Source organism: Microtus ochrogaster, chromosome 5 (assembly GCF_000317375.1).
Source record: "Microtus ochrogaster isolate Prairie Vole_2 chromosome 5, MicOch1.0, whole genome shotgun sequence".
NCBI lineage: Eukaryota > Metazoa > Chordata > Mammalia > Rodentia > Cricetidae > Microtus > Microtus ochrogaster.
In genome coordinates, this window is record NC_022012.1 from 62630709 (window position 1) to 62640856 (window position 10148).

At 35.9% G+C, this 10148-nt stretch overlaps 1 protein-coding gene across 1 annotated transcript in view; it reads left to right on the forward strand.

The window, feature by feature from the left end:
* The window catches only part of Tinag (tubulointerstitial nephritis antigen), an 85146-nt gene that overhangs the window by 642 nt on the left and 74356 nt on the right, over window positions 1–10148 (forward strand). The window lies entirely within an intron of this gene.

Genomic DNA, 10148 nt, shown 5'->3' on the forward strand with positions numbered 1-10148 from the left:
TCTCCTCTCCTCTCCTCTCCTCTCTTTTCTCTTCCTCTTCATTCTGTCCTTCAGTGGAATGAAAATGATTATTTCAACAAATTTTGTTGGCTTTTTAAAGTTTCTTTGGTTCAAATACAGGGCTTCTGTACCGTACTGACACCACTGGGAAAGCTCAGGTCTGAGTGTAGTAAGTATGGATTTGGATTCTGTTTTGAAATTTCTTTCAACATACATGCTGTTTAAAACTTTCAGTTATGTACTCATTGTGACTCTCAAGCATTTGAGTGTAGATTTCATAGAGAATTTTGTGAAATTTACAAAGCTGATCATTGGACATTCTCCCCATGTAACATTTTATTTATGTTTTGTCAGGCTCATGAACCTGTGGCATTAGAGGACATGGTATCAGCAATTACATTAAAACAAATTAAAGCAAAATAGAACTAGGCACTACCCTTACCTAGGGATAATAAATTCTTCAAGCATGTTTTTATCTTGTTTCACCACTTTGGAAATTTTAAGTCTACTGGAGAGAGGGGTGTAAATGTGATTCAGTTTGTAGAATGCTCACTTAGCTTGTATGATGTCTTGGGTTTGATTACATGCACCATACAAGTGAACACTGGTAGCACACTTCTGTTAGCTTAGCACTCTAGAGGTAGAGGAAGGATGATGACATGTGCAAGGTGACCCTCAGCTACACAGTGAGACTGAGGACAGACTGAGTTGCATGAAAGCCTATCTTTATTTTATTTTTATTTTCTAGTTTTCTAAGACAGGGTTTCTCTGTAGCTTTGGGGCCTGTCCTGGAACTAGTTTTTGTAGACCAGGCTGGTCTCGAACTCACAGAGATCCACCTGCCTCTGTCTCCTGAGTGCTGGGATTAAAGGCTTGTGCTACCTCCGCCAGGCTATGAGAGCCTGTCTAAAATAAAAATCATTAAAGAGAAAGGAGGGTCACATAGACTAGTCTCGTGAGCGTCTAAGACCCAGATAGTAAATAGAAATGATGTGTGGAAAGGTAAGTATAATATTAGTATCTGCTACCCAGATGTAATTATACGAGAATGGATATTAATTTTTAGAAGTTACTATAGCAAAACCCTGTGGACAAATGTACCCTATACACTTCCCTAGATGAAGATCTCATGGCACCAGATCTCTTCATCAGAAGTCTTTGCTTAATCAGAGCTTTGTCACACAATTATAAATGGGTCTAGAACTTGGAGTCTCTAAACGACTAGAACTTATAGTTAGAAGGAACTTTAAGACCCTAATTCAATATGGAGATGGTATTGACGGCTCTTATTTTCATATTAAATTCACATTGTTTGAAAGTTTTAAAAATGTTCCTTTCAAAATATATTTATCATTTCAAATTGTCCACAGAATTGCCATTTAGTCCAGGTTTTAATTTTACCACCAGACTTCTCAGTAAATGTTTACTTTATTTTACAAAGTGGCAGATACTCTACAGTGCTTGAGACGTCTAGTCTTCCTTCAATAATTCATCACGTATCACTGTTGTGCCAGGCAATGTGAAAGGTCTTATTGTTATAACATTAGTCAAATTGGATGGGAAGGGAAAAATGTAGGAAATTTACTGAGAGGCTGTAAATAGTGATGTATTCTTTTGAGAAAAGAATGCTTCTATGGACTGAGGAAATAGCTTCAATAATGAAAGCGCTTGCCTTGAAAGCCCTAACACCTGTGTTAGACATCTAGAAGCCACATAGAAAACTAGGAATGGTGGTATGTGTTTATGGTCTCTTGACCAGAAAGGGAGGGGTAGGAAGATGTCGGGGTTCAGTGGCCAGCTGGTCAATTGTACATGTTCCACAACAGAGACAGACCCTATCTTAAAAGTAAGATGATAGTTCCCGAGGCATGACATTGAGGTTAAACTCTGATCTACACACACACACAAATATGCCCATGCCCAAGAACACCCACACAAATTGAGAGAATTTTAATATGTAGAATACTAATATATTAATAATAGAATATGTGAGAATATTAATATGTAGCCAGCTATATGCCTTCTGTCTCACTGGATGATGACCAAGCACAAACATTCAAGCTGCCACATAATAAAGAAGGGGTTGAATTGGAGAACAGTTTGCACAAGAATGTTACAGATCTGAGCGTGAAGCCCATAGCACTGTTTAACAACTGGAAGGAAGCCATTGTTTTTAGATAGTCATGATGAGGCAAAGGTGGGGGACAGGAGATCAGTTTGAGAGGTGACTATAAGTTATTGTATGTCAGATCATTTAGGTCATGTTGGGCATTTGGAATCACATTTGTTTACTAAAATTTATCAAGAGATGCTACTTTGGAATGGGTATGAAGTGTCTCAGAAGTGTAACTATGTAATCAAAGAGCTTCCCATTCTCAGAGGACTCTCACGCTCAGTTGGTGCCATCTTGAAGCTCTTGATAATCTTTAAATATCAGGCCTCAGTCCTAAGTTCTGAGTTTGTTTGTCAACTAATCTATGCTTCAGATTTGGAGTTGTATGGGAGGGTGAGGAAACCAGTGGCATGGACCAGCCTCGCAGTAATTAGGATCAGATGCTGTAAGAACAGGAACTTTGAAAGACATAGTCTTACCCTAGAGGAACTCAAAAAATTTGATGATACCCGAGGGCAGTATTTGTGAGAGGAATGTACTCAATCAACTAGAACCCAGGACAATAGAACTGAGACATAAGAGATGAATGGGTCATCTAGAGGATGAATGAGCCAGGCAACATTTCAGTGTTTTCAGGGGTTGATGAGTTTGTAAGAAACTGTACAGTGCAGAATCAGTAACTAGGCAGGAGGGAAAGAAAGATTAGGTAGGGACACTGAGTACTATGGACAAGTGTTCAAGGTCTTATATTGCATACTGCCTCTCTATAGATGTGTGTCTAGTCCATAGACAGTGATTTTGCAAAGTGAAATGTTATTTCTCCTCTGTATCAACTCTGGATGGAGAGAATTGAATTAATTAAAGTTATTTAGGATACACTGTATACTTATATGCCATTATAAACCCATGTGGACTGATTTTATATATCTGAACTATGAATTTTAAGCTTCTTTCTGTTAAAGACAATGTTGGTTTTGGCTGTTGTCAAACCACACGATGTCTAAGGGTCTGGGTGTGTCTCTGTGTATGACTGGACCCCTGTGATGCCCCTTTCTTGTTGTTTCCCTTCTGTTCTCTCCGTAATGAATGGGTATTTGCAACCACGGCAAAGTCTGGGGCAGAGTCTCATGTAAAATTTCTCTTTCAAAACCAGTCTTAAAAAATTGATAATTTTGATAATTAAAAAATTAACAAAAATTGGATAATTTTTGTGTGTCACAGAGGCATAAGTAGCATTCTTCCCTTTTTAGTGTGCATATTTGTAAAGGGTTCTCTAAAGACATGCTTTCAGAAGCTTTTTTGTCATAACCCATAATAATAAAATTTATCGCAAAACTGGGTTACTATATACTCTTATAAAAATTTTAAAAATTATTTGAACTTTGCCATTGTTGCACATCATCCCATTCTGTTTTACTCTATCATATAAATAATAATGCTTCTCTTAAAAATAAAAATGCTTTTCCTGGTCTCAACATACTAAAATAACTTATTTTTATTTAAATTATTCTTTTACAGTGTCATGGTATCATGTACTTTTATCATAGTTTCTGCCAGTGGTAACTTATTTACTTTCCCAACTCACAGAACCTCTTCTTTCTGTCAAACTCACCTCCTGTTTTCATGCGTGTGGGCCCACCGTGTTTAGTTACTGTTGCCTTCATGAGCCTGGGTGCGGTAAGGAGTACTCATTAGAGCCTGTGTAGCTGAGGGGACTGTGACTCTTTATCCCAGGTAGACACTGAAGTCTATAGCTCTCAGAGATAACTGGGGTCTCATGTGTCCTTCCCTGCTCTGTGATAAACTGTTAACGTCTTAACCAGTCTTGAGCAGGTCTCATACAAGTAGCCATTGTTCCTGTGAGTTTGTGGGTACAACAGTTATACCACGTCCAGTTGACAGCGTATTACAGCGCTCCTCCCACCTCTGGTTCTTATATTTCCACTCCCTTCACATGTCTGCTCCTGAAACTATGTGCCAATAAACAATAAACAAACAACAACACTGGGGATCCTAGCAATGGAACACGCACTGCTTCCTGGCTCTCAAGACTGCCTATTCCAGTCTGTCAGTCCCAATCTGGCACTGTATACAAATTCATTGACCCGATATTTTAAATACCCAGTGTTGGAACCTTTCTTTAGAAGAACAGTAGAAACTGGCTTCTCCCTGATTACTGATGGGTCTGAGCTTCTCTTCCTATCTCATATTGCGCTTTCTTCCCATGATTTGCTTCCGACCATGAACAGCTTCTCACTTTGCCTTCACATCTAGAACTCTTTTTTTCTTTTTAGGAAGACAGGATAGGTACTTAGTCCTTTAAAATAAGTTACTTTTCACTTAAAACAAGTTAAGACTATGAGAATAATTGCTTAGGGTTTGTAAATTTTACTTAAGTTAAATTTACTTTTTAACTGACACAAGGCATAAATTAAAAGTATTAAGGGTGTAATGTGATGTTTTGTACATATATATATATTACATAGTATTTAAATAAAGTTTAGCGTTTATCATTTGTTTATGTTTAAAACATTCAATTGCCTTTCTTCTAGTGAATGTGACATACAGGCACATTGCTTTTGTCTGTTCCACCCTCCACTGGGCAATAACACACCCAGGACTTCCTGTTCCAATTTAACTATGATACAATGCCACTTATCAACACTTTCTATATCTCCCCGCTCCTATTCTTCCAGGTCTCTGGTAACTACAAGATCATTGCTCTTGTAAAGCTTGATATTCCATCCAATAGTAGAGAGTATGTCTCCTCTTACTAAGATTATTATAAGAAGTCTTTAGATAAAATAATTTTACAGTAGCCATATATATCATGCTAATTTATGATGTTCTTGCATTATCAGAGGATGAAGCCAGGGCCTCAGGCATACTAGGTAAGGGCTCTACCATTGAGTTGTAGGCCCAGTGATATATGTAGAGTTAGTTCTTGCTATCTTAGATAAATGCTGTTTTCATATTTGTTCAGATGGTACCTGTCAAATTTCCCAATTCTCCTTTTTAGAAATAATAATGCAACTAATTATTGCAAGGAAGAAATTACAAAATAAATGTCACGAATAATGAGGAAATGTTAGCTCTATTTCTTCAAGACTAGTAACAGGCCCTGTCGATGTGCTATCTTCACAACTACTAAAAAGAAGTTCCCTGCTCATACTTTAAAAAATTATGTGAAACAAACTGTAAAAATGGAATTAATTATTAAAGTCAATGTGATTATGTAACAGAAAATACCACTAAGATGGATTACAAGTGCTTGAAATCAATGTTTTCACTATTGAATATAAATTACTAGCTACCCATGGGGAGCTGGAAGGCTGGATGATGCTGGGTCTTTCTGCTGGTTGTGAGTATGGGTATCACTCTTTGGGAATGCATGTAGTTTGCAGTCAACCATATCCTACAATCCCTATTTCTTCACTGGCCCTCTTTTCTCATTTAATGCAATTGCAACTATAGTTTCTGTGATTAGAATTCTGGCTGTGTCCAGAGCCCAACTAGCATAAGTGTAGACAGTAGCCCTGGGACACAACTCTATATATTTTAGGCTTAAAAGACAGTGATTTCTTGGAAAGTATAAGAAGGTTCAGAGCTGCCTTTGTAGTTGAACTTGTTTATTCTATCACATTGAAATGATTTATAAAGGAACTATTAAAGTCAAATTATGTGACAATCTATATTAATAACTCAATGATAATGTATGAGCTTTTTATAGAGCTCTATGCCCAGAATCAGTCAGAGGTGGGATTCTTTTTGTAAGCATTATCCCAAATAGTGTATGTTTGAATGTAGTATATAGGAGAAATTCATTTAATGCCACATGAGCACCCTACTAAATATTGGTTCATTTAGTATCAAATGATTCCCAGAAAGTTTTTATGTTTTTTGAATGACAGATTTATGAAATTAAATAATAATCTTATTTCTGTATAATTGTAAAGAATAAATGCATTTTAAATTATTTCTTTCAATTTTTTGAGAGTATAACATAATTACATAAATTTCTTCTTACGTTTCATCAGTTCAAACCCTTCTATCTCTCTTTGCTCCTGTCTAAATTCATGGCCTCCTTTTTTCTTTTTTTCATTACTTGTTGACAACTTCTATATCTATATCTATGTATGTATTTGTATACACACACATATAACATGTACACATTCCTAAACACGACCTACTCTGTCTAATGCTACTTCAGTGTGTATGTTTTCATGACTATTTGGTATTAGATAGCCAATTGTTGTACTCTTCCCTGGGTATGGCTATTTCTCCTCCTCTCAGCATCTCTTAGTTGTCTATAGATCTGTGTGTCGGGCTGAGACTTCACAGGCTTTCTCCATTCATGTTAGCATGTCTGTTTGTGTCATCATCGTTAAGCCCATGTCTAGGTAGTCATATTAGTGGGCTTGACATCGACATTCTCAGGAGACAGCCTCACAGCAAACTCCCTGATCCTTTGGCTCTTATAATCTTACACCCATCCCTCACAATGGTTCCTGAGCCTTAGGCGTAGGAGTTGTGTTCTAGATATCGTTGAGACTGGGCTCCATAACTCTGCCTTTTCATCAGTTTGGTTTTCCTGTAATGGTCTCTGTTGCAAAGAGACATTTGGTAGATGAGGAGGGAAGGCCCAACTTATTGTGGGTCTAAGGACAAATATTTAGAATGCAGTTAGAGGCTATGGTGATTTAGTAAAGTTATTGTTCTTCTTCAAGATCCATTCCTATTAGAAATAGTTATCTAGAAAATTTTTATGTTTTTGGATGCAATATTCATCAAGTAATATTTTGACATAATTTTAACTTTTCATTTGTTTTAGTTTTGAGATAATATAATTATAACACTTCTCCCTTCCCTGTCTCCCTCTGCACCCTCCCATACACTTCTTCCTTCAAACTCATGGCCTTTTTTTATTGTTATTACATGAATGCAATATATATGTGCATTCCTAAATGTAAGATTCTCAGTCCATATGAAGATATTTTTTTGTGTGCTTATGACTTCGCAACTGACAGTTTGGCAGTGGATAACCAGTTGGTTTCCTCTTCTTTGGGGACGACCTCCTTTCCCGCTCCCAGCTTTCCTTTGTTCCCTTTGGTTCTTTATCCATATAATTTTAATGAATAAACACATTTTAAGAAGCATGTTTTTTCATGTAAGAGGTAGATGTTAAACTGTATTTGTCAAATAGTGAAACATCATTTTCTCATTTTCAGGTAACTCATTTTTTTTTTCAAGGAGACAGGCTGGTAAAAGCTATTGATGGTATTTAAAGCTTTTAGTGTATCCTTGAAGTAAGCATTGATGTGCTAATAAAAATATTATACTCTTAATTTATATTATATAAATTTATTTATTATATTATAATTGTATTATATTATTTATATTATAAAGTCTCACATCTTGAGAAACACATGATCTATGTGAGTAAGAAGATTGTAGCGTATGAAACAACTAGAACCATTGTAAAAGAGTAATAATCTGGTGACCTACATGGACAACAGTGTAACCCTACAATATCATCTGGAAGGTAGATTGTCCTGCAGTGGTTAATAAATATAATGTGCCAGAAAAGATAAGTATGGGGCTTGTAAAAACAATAAATGATATTGGGAAAAATCATTGAAATCTCTCAGAAAATGAATAATCATGTAAGATCATGCCTATCATAGTGCTTGCATTATTTTAAGTCACAATTTCAACGAAATATAACTATCTCCTTCTTTGAGATTTGGTTTTGCTTTGTTTTGCACTTTAGGTTTTAATTCTTGGACTCAGTTAAATATCTTGCCTCAGTTTCCTGAGTATTATGAATTCAGGTATACCTTAGGTCAATTTACTATCAGTTTGCATATTAATATTATAAAATAAGTTATAATTCACTCTTCTCTCTCACTGACAAAGGAAACTGACTTTCACCTTGAAGCCTAAGCTGACCTGTATAGATCACACAGGTCTTAAAGTCAGCAAGTTTTCCAACCAAAGCCTCCCTCTTACTTACTGGGATTACAGGTATGAGCCTGTAATGCCTGACTCAGGTACAGTGCTGCAGATACAATAAGAGTATCCAGACTTTTCCTATTTCAAACATGTAGTCCATTCTGAAAAGTAATTGCTACCTCTTCAACACCAATTTTTGCTTGAGAGGGGAATATTTCAAAGATTTCAACCCAGAGATATATTTTAGGTAGAATTTATGTTCCAGAGAGAACTTTTACTCCATTCATTATGGATAGGAGCAGTTAATTACTCATTTCAATTAGTAGAAAAAAGCTCACATTAGACTATAATTGCTCTCAAGAAAGGTAATTTTTCCTTTTGTTTTGTCTTCCTTTGGAAAATAATTTGTTGAAAAGAGCATTACATGAAGTTGAAGAAATGTGTGAAGTAAACTAAAAAAGAAAATAGTTATGATTTATACTAATTTTTCATGTGCAAAGCATTTTTTTTGTTTCCAGGTTTTCTCTATATTGTATGTTTCCTACATTATTACACAGTGATTTACTAACTTCATATGACCAAGTTATATGCTGGTTTCTATTTCTGTCCTGAGAAGTGTTTAAATAAAAATAAACTTGATATTTTGCATTATCTTAAGGAATAAAAGACATACATTAATTACATCCTTTCCTTCCTTATGTGCAGTATTGTATCTAGTAACTTGAGAATTTCAAATTTCAAATACAGAAAACAGTGATAGTGACAGACTTTAAAAAACCACCAGCATGGCCAAATAAACCATACACACACACACACACACACAGACACACACACACACATACATACACACACGCACATACATGCACGCACGCATGAGTGTTTATCGCTGACATATTTGAATTCTTGATTTGAATGAGTTCCTTTATCCCTTTGCAACTTCCGTAACAATATTTGAATGAAGATCAATGACAATCAAATTCTCAAATTCTGTTACACACATTGACCATTCAAAAAAAAATGCATTGGTTATAAATACAAGCAAATTTACATAACCTCTCTGAGCTGGGTGAAATTTCAAGTTTTTGTCCTGTTAGGAATTCATTTCTTGAAAAAAAATTACTGGAGGAACACATGCTCCTGTTACAGAGGTTCTATTACCGTTTGAGTAGGTATCAATTTGGCAAATCTTCTTAAATGATATGACTGTATGCAGGAAAAGATCAACCTGAGGGTAAGAGGTCCACAATTGTGTACAATTTGTCCTTAAGGATATATAGATAAATATGAACTCTGAGTTGAGAGGTACAACGTGACACTGAAATATTTTAGCTCACCACATAAATTGGATGCTATTAACTTAACCAATGTGAGCTATTTAGATCCACTGTGCTTATTAAAAAGCCACTATTTTTACCAATAAAATCCCATTTTTATATTCACTATGCTAATTCTGGTGCTGAAAATGTAGATAAGGTAAGCATTCAAAGCAGCTAGCCTCAAGTCTGGCCTCTTAGAATGCATGCTAGGGCATACCCCTGGGGTGCAGATTCCTGATTACAGCAAGTTACTGTCTTTCCTCCAGTGCAGCTTCAGCCCGCACAGATATTTATAACACAAGGTGATGAAGTGTCTTAAAGAAAATCACAGACACCATATTATTATCTTTCCTTGAGGCAACAAGACCAACTATTTCCCTCTTCACACTTTTGATTTATCTAATTCTAAAAGCTGTGAAAGTTGTAAGACTCCCGTAATTTCAGTAGTCATTAGATTTATTTTTAATTTAATGTAATGTTTTTGACAAAACTGTTATATGAATGATATGTAAAAATAATTGGGTGAACTTGCTTGAACATACTTCATATACATTTTAACTGAAAAATAGTATTGTTTTATACTTCCATCATTATAGGATTAGCCCTGTTTTACTTCCATCTCGGTTCTCCTTTCAGTTGAACCGATTCTCTCTTGTGACCTTGAAGTCCTGGAGTTCCTTTGTCTTTATTACAATTCCCCCCACCTCTCTCTCTCTCTCTCTCTCTCTCTCTCTCTCTCTCTCTCTCTCTCTCTCTCTCTCTCTCTC